Source organism: Parasteatoda tepidariorum, chromosome 2 (assembly GCF_043381705.1).
Source record: "Parasteatoda tepidariorum isolate YZ-2023 chromosome 2, CAS_Ptep_4.0, whole genome shotgun sequence".
Classification (NCBI taxonomy): Eukaryota; Metazoa; Arthropoda; class Arachnida; order Araneae; family Theridiidae; genus Parasteatoda; species Parasteatoda tepidariorum.
The window spans coordinates 37,035,020-37,047,022 of record NC_092205.1 but is presented as its reverse complement, the minus strand read 5'-3'; the positions used below and the strand labels follow the sequence as shown (position 1 = coordinate 37,047,022).

General features: G+C 29.1%; 1 long non-coding RNA gene across 1 annotated transcript in view; it reads right to left on the bottom strand.

Annotated features, from left to right (window-relative positions):
* Positions 1-284: 284 nt before the first annotated feature.
* LOC139425082 (uncharacterized) overlaps positions 285-12,003 on the bottom strand; it is a 34,964-nt gene continuing 23,245 nt past the window's right edge. Inside the window, exon 2 of the long non-coding RNA XR_011636281.1 lies at positions 285-449. This is a non-coding gene — a long non-coding RNA (uncharacterized lncRNA). The remainder of the gene's footprint in view (positions 450-12,003) is intronic.

Below are 12,003 nucleotides of genomic sequence, written 5' to 3'. Positions count from 1 at the left end.
TAACAATTCAAAACTTCGTTTCACTTATGAAGTTATGCCGAAATGTCTCATCTGCACATTATGATTCATTTTTAATACTTTTGATCAACAATTTAATTCAATTCAACATTTATTTCAATTATTCATTTGAATTTAACATAAAATACACTCAAAGTTTAGTAAATTTTTTTATTTTTGTTATAAATTGCATCATTTCTATTATCATCTCTTTATTATCCCTTTTATCGCTATTATCTCTATTATTATTTAGGTCATTCCACCCACAATAAAATAAAATAACAGTACCTCTTGTATCATTACTTTTTCAATTACACACACTTTATTACACGTTCAAGATTTAGTAACAGTTCGAAGTTTCTCCTGTTTAGTTTTTTTCTTGCGCTTGATGCTCAACCAGGCTCTTCTCTAATCTTTCTTTTATTCGACACTTGAAACTATCCAAAGTACAGCTGGAACGAAAGGAAAGATTAGTATTTCGGATAGGATAATGTAACAAAAACTACTTCTCTTGGCTCAATTAAAAGAATTACTTCCGACAAACATGATATAAAAGGAAAATAACTAAACAAGTTGTGAAATATTTCGAGTAGCAAACATCGAAATAAGTTTTGTTTAAGAAAGTGATTAGTCGTATAGACTGGAAATTGTACTTTATTTATCAGAGTATTATTTCTGAGAAAATAGTTTTTCATACAAATTGATACTGAATATGATGGTTGTTAGGTACAAGGTAACAAAAAATGCTATACTTAAAACATAATTCAGGAATTAATTAAATAATTGGATTAATGTGATTTATTGCATCTCTTTTTATTTAAATTATGGGTAAATTGGTTTGATTATTCTTAGAAATTGAATGGGAAAAATAATCTATTATATTATTTGTTCTTAAAAACGCAAAGATAAGTAATGTATGTAAATGGATATATTAAGATTTGATTAGATTTAATAAAAAAAAACATGTAAGTGGTTTAATTGACATTAAAGTACTAATTGTGGAGAAATTGATTCAGTAATTGGGATTATTAGCATATTCTTCATTTATATCCTTTTTTTCTTCTTCAAATGAATGTATCTGATTATATATATCTTAAGACATATGATAACTTTATTAGAATGAAAATATGGGACAATTACATGGAGAAATGTTTTAATTTGTTTTCTATCTAACTTGTACGTATTTAATCACAGAATATAGTCAATCTCGTTAATACTAAGTTTAGATTTAACGTTATACCGAGTTTAACGAGAAAAACTGTAACAAATACTTAAGTGTATGTTACAAAAAATTCACATATTCACGAAATTCATATAAGTTCACAAAATTCACATTCTAGCATGATTCGGTTTTAACGAGGAATTTTTCCTGAATTCCTCGTTAATGTTCAACAGCATTGAATAAAATTCCGAATTAAATTAAGATAAAAAGTACCGGTACTCAGGGTGTCTGTGCATTTTACCGTAAAATTCATTTTTACCTTACATTTTTATAGAACTTGGAAATCTATTATACCGAAATTTTTACTGTATCGTTTACGTTATCGTAAAATTACTAGATCACTAATTAAATAAATATTTCGATAAAAAGTACGGTATAAATTTTGTGGATGCAGCAGTCATTGTGCTCTTACTTTTTACCGTAACTTTCACTAGAGTTTTTTACAATGCGTATGTGAAGTTTTCATTCCCTTCAAAGGGGTGTGAAAACTCTAATTAAAATTCAACTTGTCCGAAAACTGTAATTCGATAACAATACGAATAAACAATGGTAAGTTCTTTGTATGTTTCAACATGCATTACTCAACTACAATAACGTAATAGAAGATGTTGGATGTTGGAAGACATACTATTGGATAGATTCACTAAGTAATTGTTGATCATGTTTCTAAGTGAATGCTCTTCACCAAGTAATTTCAAAGAACAGAACCTGACAGTGAGGGAAATAATTGAACCATCACTACTCACATCCAAAGACAAATAGTTTGACAATAAATTGCAAACTTTTCTGGAATCAATCGATGTTAGTGTTACTGTATTTCTTGCTGTATGCGTCATTCATTGAACAATGTGTTTGGAATGAAATTATCAATGAAAAAGTTGTGAAACTTTATATATTTATTGATTTTATTTCATAATTTCGGTCGACATAGGATTAACAAGCATTGTGATTTAACGAGAGATTTTGTTATCGTCGTAAACGTCTCAACATTCTTGTCATAAATATTCCTCGTGGTAACAAGTGAAGTTATCCTGATTGTAGAATTTAATAAAAGTATATGATTTGTGTCATTAAATTTATCAAAGCATAAATCATCTTAATTTCACTAATAACCACATAAACAGTATTTTGCAAACAAAATTCAAAGAGATACCTGCAAGTGACGTAGTGTGAGTATCTCGATTCTGATTGGATGTTGAAACCGGGCATTTGTTTACAAAGGCGACTGTTCTTTTTATTATATTTCGAGTAACGCCGTCAAGTATTAATTCTTTTATGTACCTCATTCTAAAATCTTTCACAAAGATTCTTTCATAAAGATTTCGATTCTTTCTCTATATATTTCTTATTTAACACAAAGACAGACATGAAGCTATGTAGAACGTAAACAAACTAATTATGCATTGCAGTTGCCAGATGCATAAAACAAAATATATATCACGGTTACAATAAAATACATAAACAAATAATAAATCTAAATTGAGTAAAAGACGCAGACGAGAAAGGATTATATTTCAATAAATTCGACGTGTGACGCGACGCTGTATTTAATTAACTTCAAGTTAATTAACTTTCTAACTTATGTGGTGAAACTCAGCTCAACTTTAACACGCCATTTTGCTTATAAACTATCAGCTGGTGCTGACGTCATAGACCACATGTGTTGATATCTGTGATCTTCTTCTTTTTGAATTGCAAGTACCTGATTGTTAGATGAGTCAAATTAAAACCTTTAAAAAAAACAGGTTTTGAGGGTCATCAAGAAATAGAAATAAACACAGTTCAAGTACAATACTTTCGAAAAGTTAAAAGTAATAAATACTTTTTTGAAAACATTCTCAGAAAGTTTTGAATTGTTTTTCTTAAGAAAGTTAATATCTTTTAAAAATAATTAAATTAATTTTATTTTATTTTTAACATTACTTTCTTAATATTCTCTGTAAAAGTAACTTAAAATTTTGTGTACTATATTGTGTTAAAAGTATTACTTATCGACTTTTTTTGTTCGCATATTTGTAAGAAACACATCAAGATTAATACTCAATAGACACTCCAATTACATAGACCATTCATAAATACATATGAGTTATTTTTTTCTCTAAATTTCTTCCAATTTCATCCTAAGTAGCTTCTTACTAATTAGAATTTAAGGAATTTAAATTTTTTTTTAAAATTCACTTTGTGCAAGAACATTTATTGAAATATAAGATCTTAATTGAAATTGTTTTTGATAAAATTGGAAATGTTCTATTATAAATTTCACCTTTTTATTAACTTAAAAGAGATACATTTTGATTAATATTAATTCAGATTTTATACTATTAACTATATCTCAATATTCCTTTATAGCTTAGCAAAAAGTTTTGTTATAACCACGTTGTATAAACACGAGAATGCAATATTTGCCAAATGTCTATACTGTAATTCAAAGTCTAGTACCATATTTCAGTTTGTTACGTTAGAGTTAATATTTGTCCGAATAATAAAGTGAAAATACTGCAATAGTGTCCTACATCATGATGAATGCGCTTCATTAACGTTGCGCAATTAACTGTTGCTATTAATGAAACCGATAGTAATATTCTAGTTAGATTTCGGATTGTTATTAGATGCAGAGTTAGGTAAAGTTCTTAAATTTAATTCTCGTAACTTCATTTAAACTAATCGTTCTGAAAAGTTCAATATTGCGTATTGAAAAAAATATATTCAACACAAACTTTTTACAGGTATTGATCTGGTTATAAAAAGAAACAAACAAAATTGTTCAAAATAAGAATGAAATATATTAAGGAAGAGTATTGTACCTTGGAGCGGAGTAAATATTTACACAACTTAATTTTTCCATTCAGTGAGTAGGGTTAGGAAGATGGTCACACCCCCATAATTTCTATTTGACATATTAGAAAGCAACGTAGTTGTCAGAAAAATGAAGAAAAAGTTATACTTTCTCCTTCCAAAAGAAGAAAGTCGCAAGAAAAAGCAATAGGGCAAGAAAAATAGGGCAATCCAGCAAAAAAAAAAAAAGCAATAGCTCCGGGCAACATGATTTTGAAAAAAAAAAAGTTAGGTCTATTCACTTTATTAAATTTTAAGGGAATTCGTTAAGATATAGACGACAGTTTAATTCGATGTTTGAAATGTTATGTGAGACATAATTCCGGTGGGAATTAAATTCTGATTTTACTAGCTTGTAGGCAATCACGTATTTATAGATTTCTATTCATGACGCAATGTCGTATATAAGTCAGATGGTAATAAAATTCTAATTTTACTAACTTGTTTGTAAATTGCTATTTATGACGCAATGTTGTAGTTAAGTCCGATGGTGATCAAATTCTAATTTTCCTAGCTTATCGGCAATCACGTGTTCGTAGTTTGCTACTTATAATGCAATGTGGTAGTTAAGTCAGATGGTGATCAAACTCAAATTTTACTAACTTGTTAGCAATCAAGTGTTTGTGAATTGCTATTTAGAACGCAATGTGGTAGTTAACTCAGATGGTGATCAAATTCTAATTTTCCTAGTTTATCAGCAATCATGTGTTTGTAGTTTGCTATTTATAATGCAATGTGGTAGTTAAGTCAGATGGTGATCAAACTCATATTTTACTAACTTGTTAGCAATCACGTGTTTGTGAATTGCTACTTATGACGCAATGTGGTAGTTAAGTGAGATGGTGATCAAATTCTAATTTTCCTAGCTTATCGGCAATCACGTGTTTGTAGTTTGCTATTTATAATGAAATGTGGTAGTTAAGTCAGATGGTGATCAAACTCAAATTTTACTAACTTTTTAGCAATCACGTGTTTGTAAATTGCTATTTATGACGCAATGAGGTAGTTAAGTCAGATGGTGATCAAATTCTAATTTTCCTAGCTTATCGGCAATCACGTGCTTGTAGTTTGCTATTTATAATGCAATGTGGTAGTTAAGTCAGATGGTGATCAAACTCAAATTTTACTAACTTGTTAGCAATCACGTATTTGTAAATTGCTATTTATGACGCATTGTGGTAGTTAAGTCAGATGGTGATCAAATTCTAATTTTCCTAGCTTATCGGCAATCACGTGTTTGTAGTTTGCTATTTATAATGCAATGTGGTAGTTAAGTCAGATGATGATCAAACTCAAATTTTACTAACTTGTTATTAATCACGTATTTGTAGATTGCTATTTATGACACAATGCATTAAAAAGTATCGTGTCAGAAATGATGAGCAAGATAAAATCATGAAAAGATGAGGAGTTTCAGTCTCACATAAAGTTTTTATGTTACTGCGACACACATTGCAGCTTCCAATTTGCGTGTAAAAGGATAAAAATTAAGTCCTTGGTTCCATTTAGCTTTGAATAATAACGCGGTGTTAATTAATATTGATTCATAATTTATTATTTGTTTTACCCCGTAAGAAGAACGGATACTCAGCTAAATTATGTGTAAAATGTACTGACTGATGATTTGCATCAATGCAATTTCTTTTATTGATAATAACACAAATTTCACTTATCTTACTTAGAATGATAAATATGAAAAATGCGTCCAGGTAATGAAACCGCTAATTATAGAAGCCATTTTATCTACCATTTTAGCCACAAAAACCTTTTAGCTGCCTTGTCCAAATTAAAAGTAAAGTAAGAATGTTAAATTACGCTTTCAAGCTTGGATTTATTTTAGAATCTTTTTTTCTGTGATTTATCGAGAAATGAATTTTTCCAGAAGTCAAACCAATAGAGTCAACACGACTACATTTAAGGCTAATATTCTAAATAACTTGACAGAGAGGAAACTTCCATAAAAGCAACCTGTAGCGCGTTAGAAGAAGTTGCTGGAAATGAAATCTAAAATGAGCATGACATCCAGTTATGGTGGCATGGAATAATGATTCGTTCGTATTTATGCATATTGCATAGAAAGTTAGCGTTATAATATATTACTGAAAAAAGAAATACTGATTAAAAATAAATATGAATAGGAAATAAATTAAATTTAAAAGATAGGAAATATGTATTGCCTACAATGGCATGGTATGGCATGCTATTATTCAACTTTACATTCACTATTCTGTCATTAATCTGAGATTGAGTTTTAACCACCAATTTCAAGTGGTTGCCACTCTCACCACTTAAAGAAAAAAATGGCATTTATTTTAGATAAGTATGAAAAAAAAACACGAATTTCTTTTTTTTTTGAAAATCTACCAGTTTAGTTTTATGAAATTTTGTTAAAAACCATTTAAGAAATTCATGAAGCATGAAATAAAAACTAGGGTAAAAAAAGTTAAAGTAAACTCTGGGAGTATAGAAGTCTAAAGTGTATAACTCTAAATGGCTAACACTTCAAAAAATATTAGGTTTCAGCATTGCATAATAACTGATACTTTGAACAATAGTGCAGTGTAAATTGGTTGTAGCCTCTTAGCCTGTGTTAAAATGTATATTTTCTCAGCTCAAATTGAATGATTCTAGTGTAATTAAATTTGAGAAGTATGTACAATAATAGGGTCCAACTTATAGTTATATTAGGTTAACAACAAATTCCTTCGATATAATAAATTCAATTCAGCATTACATCATAATTGAATCATTGAACAATAGTACGGCGTAAATTGGCTGCAACTATAATAAAGTGTTAAAATGAAAATTATTTCAGCTCCAGTTGAACCTTTCGATTGTGTAATTAAATTTAACAAGTATGAATAATTATATGATCCAACTTATCACCATAATAATGTTACAGCAAGTTCTAATAATGCATAAATTTTGTATATCTCTTATTTCCCCCTCAATACTCTTAAGTTTTTACTAAAACTTATTTAAGTGAGTATAATATTAGACAAAATAAACTGTAAGTACACATAGACATTTTACAGAAATATAGCCAAGCTTCTGAATTATTTGTTGCTGATCAAAGTTTAAATTTTATTTTAAGGTGAATATATGAAATATACGCCATTGAAATGTATATCTCGTTTCAAGTATTAATTAAGTCTTTAACGTGTGAAATGTATCACAGCAATTTATTTTAAGGAACGTGACTCAGAAACTAAAATCTCTTTCTCTCAAGATCTAGAAGCATCTCTTTTGAATTTAAAGTATTTACACTTAAATAATTCTTCCTTTATTACTTTGAAAAGAGCTTTTGATTTTTTTGGAAGTAGATATTATTTTTTTCTTGAAAATGATAGTAACTATAAGGAAACATGGTGATTAGTAACGAGGTTGTGTGAATATTGAAGGAGTAAATGTTAATAAAATTGCATAGTATTTTAACTAATGATCTTCTTGTTTTTCGTTTAGCTTAAACTAAAATGGGCTAGTTTGTTCAAGTTTGATTCAGTTTCTGCACTCGAAATCTTATATAGTTTAGTAAATGATGGAAATTAGTTAATAGTCTTAGAACGTAAGGATTGAAAAATTTTACATATTTAGATACGAAAAACACTTTGAAAAATAATTCTCTCAAAATTCTCCCTGAAGCATCATTTTTAACAGCTAAAAACTAATTAAAGTTGTTTTAAGAAAGCTGTGCCGTCACATGAAATAAACCTTTTTAGCAAATTATATGCTATTTATATAACGGTTGTGAAATTATAACAGTTATTAATAGGTTATATTTTGCTCATCTTTAACTAGAGTCATCAATGCTATTTATGAAAATTGTACGAAACGGAGAAAAGCCACAGGTTTTTGGAAATGAAAATCTTTTATGATTCAATTTGCTAATATTTAAAAGGCTAATCCGAAGTTACATTATTTGAAACGATAAAAATTTAGTGGTGGCAAAACTAGATTTTTATTAAACCAGAAGCACAAATTGGTATCTTAGAAACAGACCGTAAGGAAGGAATGAGAAATAAGCATTTAGGAAGATTGTAAATGGGCTATTCCACGGTAACTTACGTTACATTCGCATAAGCTTTATTGCGCTGAGTACTTAGAAGCAAACAAATAATACTAATATACAAATTAAAATAAAGTGATTTATTAAAATTACAATCGAAACCAAAAGGAACCTAATTAGAGTAATTAATATTTTTCAATTTAAACAGCGTAAAAACCTAAAATTAGTGTGGTAACTTACGTTACAAAAAAAGGAATGGCATAATTTTGCAATATGCTTGAATGCAAAATTCTGTTCTTATACAATGTTAATTGATTTAGATTATATGTATCATTTTACTGACTTTCTTAAATATTTCTTATGCCTACATCTAAGATTTTATTTCAAAAGTTAAATTAAATATACTTTTTTAAATGGGTAACTTACGTTACGAAATTCACTTTGCATCAAACTTTGATTCCAATAATGTACAAATGCAAATTAAGATATTTAAACAGTATAGTGCAAGGGAGAAAGAGTGTACCTGAAGTAAATTCAGAAATTTTTGATTTACACACTTGATTCATACATTACTATGCCCACTTATAACGCCCTCTGTTATTAACTAGTACAGGGGCTCAATTCTCTTTATCATGCTTTCTTTCTGGTAGAATATTTCATCTCTTTTTGCCTGAGGCAATTTTCAATAGATTCCCATAGCAACCATTACATTGACTTTAAATTCTTGCTCTTCAACAGACATAACCACACCAGGATATAACATGTCCTCGTATCTAACCATATACCAATATCCAGCTTTTATCTTGGATTCATCATTTTGTTTTTCAACATCTTTCACTAAAAAAAACCCTCTGGTATGCCTTCTTGTACTTTTAAATGGTGGATCTGCTTATTGTTTTTAATCTGTAGAGCTTTTGAGACTAGACAGATGTAACTNAATTTTGCAATATGCTTGAATGCAAAATTCTGTTCTTATACAAATGTTAATTGATTTAGATTATATGTATCATTTTACTGACTTTCTTAAATATTTCTTATTCCTATATATAAGATTTTATTTCAAAAGTTAAATTAAATATACTTTTTTAAATGGGTAACTTACGTTACGAAATTCACTTTGCATCAAACTTTGATTCCAATAATGTACAAATGCAAATTAAGATATTTAAACAGTATAGTGCAAGGGAGACAGAGTGTACATGAAGTAAATTCAGAAATTTTTGATTTACACACTTGATTCATACATTACTACGCCCACTTATAACGCCCTCTGTTATTAACTAGTACAGGGGCCCAATTATTTTTATCATGCTTTCTTTCTGGTGGAATATTTCATCTCTTTTTGCTTGAGGCAATTTTCAATAGATTCCCACAGCAACCATTACATTGACTTTAAATTTTCGCTCTTCAACAGACATAACCAGACCAGGATATAACATGTCCTCGTATCTAACCATATACCAATATCCAGCTTTTATCTTGGATTCATCATTTTGTTTTTCAACATCTTTCACTAAAAAAACCATCTGGTATGCCTTCTTGTACTTTTAAATGGTGGATCTGCTTAATGTTTTTAATCTGTAGAGCTTTTGAGACTAGACAGATGTAACTTTTTCTGACTGTTCTTAATATCTTCTGGTGTGATTTCTAACACATTTATTTTTGTTGAATGCTCTTGTGTTGCTACCGCAAACTCAGAGACATTGGTGACAATATGTTTTCTTCTCAATACGACATTTCTCCCACTCCTTTCAGTAGATCCACCTTTCCCATCAACAGAACCTTTGCTGTGTGACGGGGCAAAATAATTCCACATTAATATTTTCCATAATGAAGCTCAAGAACAGGTAAGACCGAAGCTGTATATTGATTCCTGAACTGGCATTCTGGATTTTTTCTATAAACATTTGATGCATTTCTCGAACTGAATGAAGAAGATGCAGTGCTTCCTTTTTGCCACCTTAACTCCATCACATCCTTAACTCCTGGTGCTTGTCGAGAGATTTCGTCGACTTTGAAAATATATGAATGCGAACACCCAATTAAATAACTTAATGCAAAGATTTTCAATAAAATTAATATCTTAAGGCAGTGTTTATTTATTGAAACTTCGGTATTGCAACGAGATACATCTTATTTAGTTTATATGCTAATTTTCAAGAGAAATAAGCTCATTTCACATTGGTAACTTACATTACATGCAAGTCAGTAACTTACGTTACACATATTGATTAGTGCACAAAACAACAAATAAATAATATTTGAAAGAAAAACTATTGCTGCTTATTTAGTGCTAGCCTCTAAGAAAGAAAAAATATTATTCCTACTTTTGTATCACGTCTTACTTTTTACACATAAAAACTTTTCCTAGTTTATGGCAACTTACGTTACATGCATTAATGTTTAGTTGAAATTTATATAATTAAGTGAGTTTAACAACAAAAACTTATTTTAACACTACACAATATTTCTATTAAGTGTAATAAACAATATTTATTCTTTGAAACATTTCGAAAGGAGGATAATGTTAACTTACTGATTTTCAAAATCTGACCAAGTTTTTCCCCCAAATCAGAGCAAGCAAATGCCAATGTTCAATGGGTTGCCAACACTAAAGTCTCAAGAAAAAATTATTATAAATTATCAAACTTCAAACCTTTCTAATTCAGAAAAAATTCAAATTAATAACATTATTCTTATTTAAATTTTCCAATACTTTCCCCCTTTTTCATGGAATTGCCCAAATCAAGTAAAAATTGACTCATTTTAAAAGTGGTATCCTCAGTGTCTGATAAATATATTATATTACACAATGATTTGTTTTTATTTCACTAATATAAAACAACTATTTGAGTTGCAATTTAAATTAAACTTGTTAAATTCTATTTACTCTATAAAATTTTGAGCTTGCAACTGTTACTCATGACTGTTAGGGTCAACTTTAGCTTATCTAAAGCCAGCTCTGTCTATGCTTATTTTGAAAATGGCGCAAAACGTCAGCATGAAGAAAAGCCAAAAGTGAAAATAAAAACTGTTTGTGGTCTAATTTTTTAATATTTAAAAACTTACTTCAATGTTGCTCTACCTGGGCTCATAAAAATTTGCAAAACATAAGAATACGGCAGTGATTTTGATAACCTTCATCTAGGTGGAAAAATGTCACCAAATTCGCGATTTTTTAAAAACTTTAATAATTTTTAAAATATTTGAGTAATTTGCTGTTCTGAAGCCCAGATAATTCTTCACAGCAAGATTAAATATATAGTTTAAAATCATCAAATTGCTTTAAGTGAAAAGCACTTAAACTATGGCTTTTTTATTTTCCTTGGTGACAGAGCTTCGAAAAATAGTGCTAGCTCGTTCCCACCCTTTACTTTAGCTTCTTCCGTGGAAGTCTTCCCAGGAGGTGGGCTAGAATCAAGTTTGGTGTCATGAGATAGGTTTATAAAAAACAATAAACACATTATTTATTATTTATTATCTTTTTTTACTTGCATTGTCAGAGATAACTCTATTTAAACAGTTTAAGCTTCATTTTTTTGGAGTAACAGGGCCAACTCTCAACCAGAATACAAAATCTTGTTTGTAAAATTGGAGTGCATTTTTCTGTAAAATCAAAATATTCTTAATCAAACCAAAATCAAATCTTTTTATTTAAGATTTTGATGTAACCTTCACCTCACCCCAAGGGGTGAATTACGGGGTCAAGTCATGCATCTTTTAAAAATATTTATCTACTGAATATTAGATTTTTGGTCCATATTTCTTAAGATGTTTGACCTTTTGGTTGACTTAAACACTGTAAAATGGGGGTTATCTGCATTAGGTCACTTGCAAACTTTCAACTCAATTTTGTTTCTCGGACATTTTAAAGATTTCTGAAATTTAAAGTAGCAAAATATTCATTGCAACGGAACTATAAATTTGATATGCGTTATAAGAA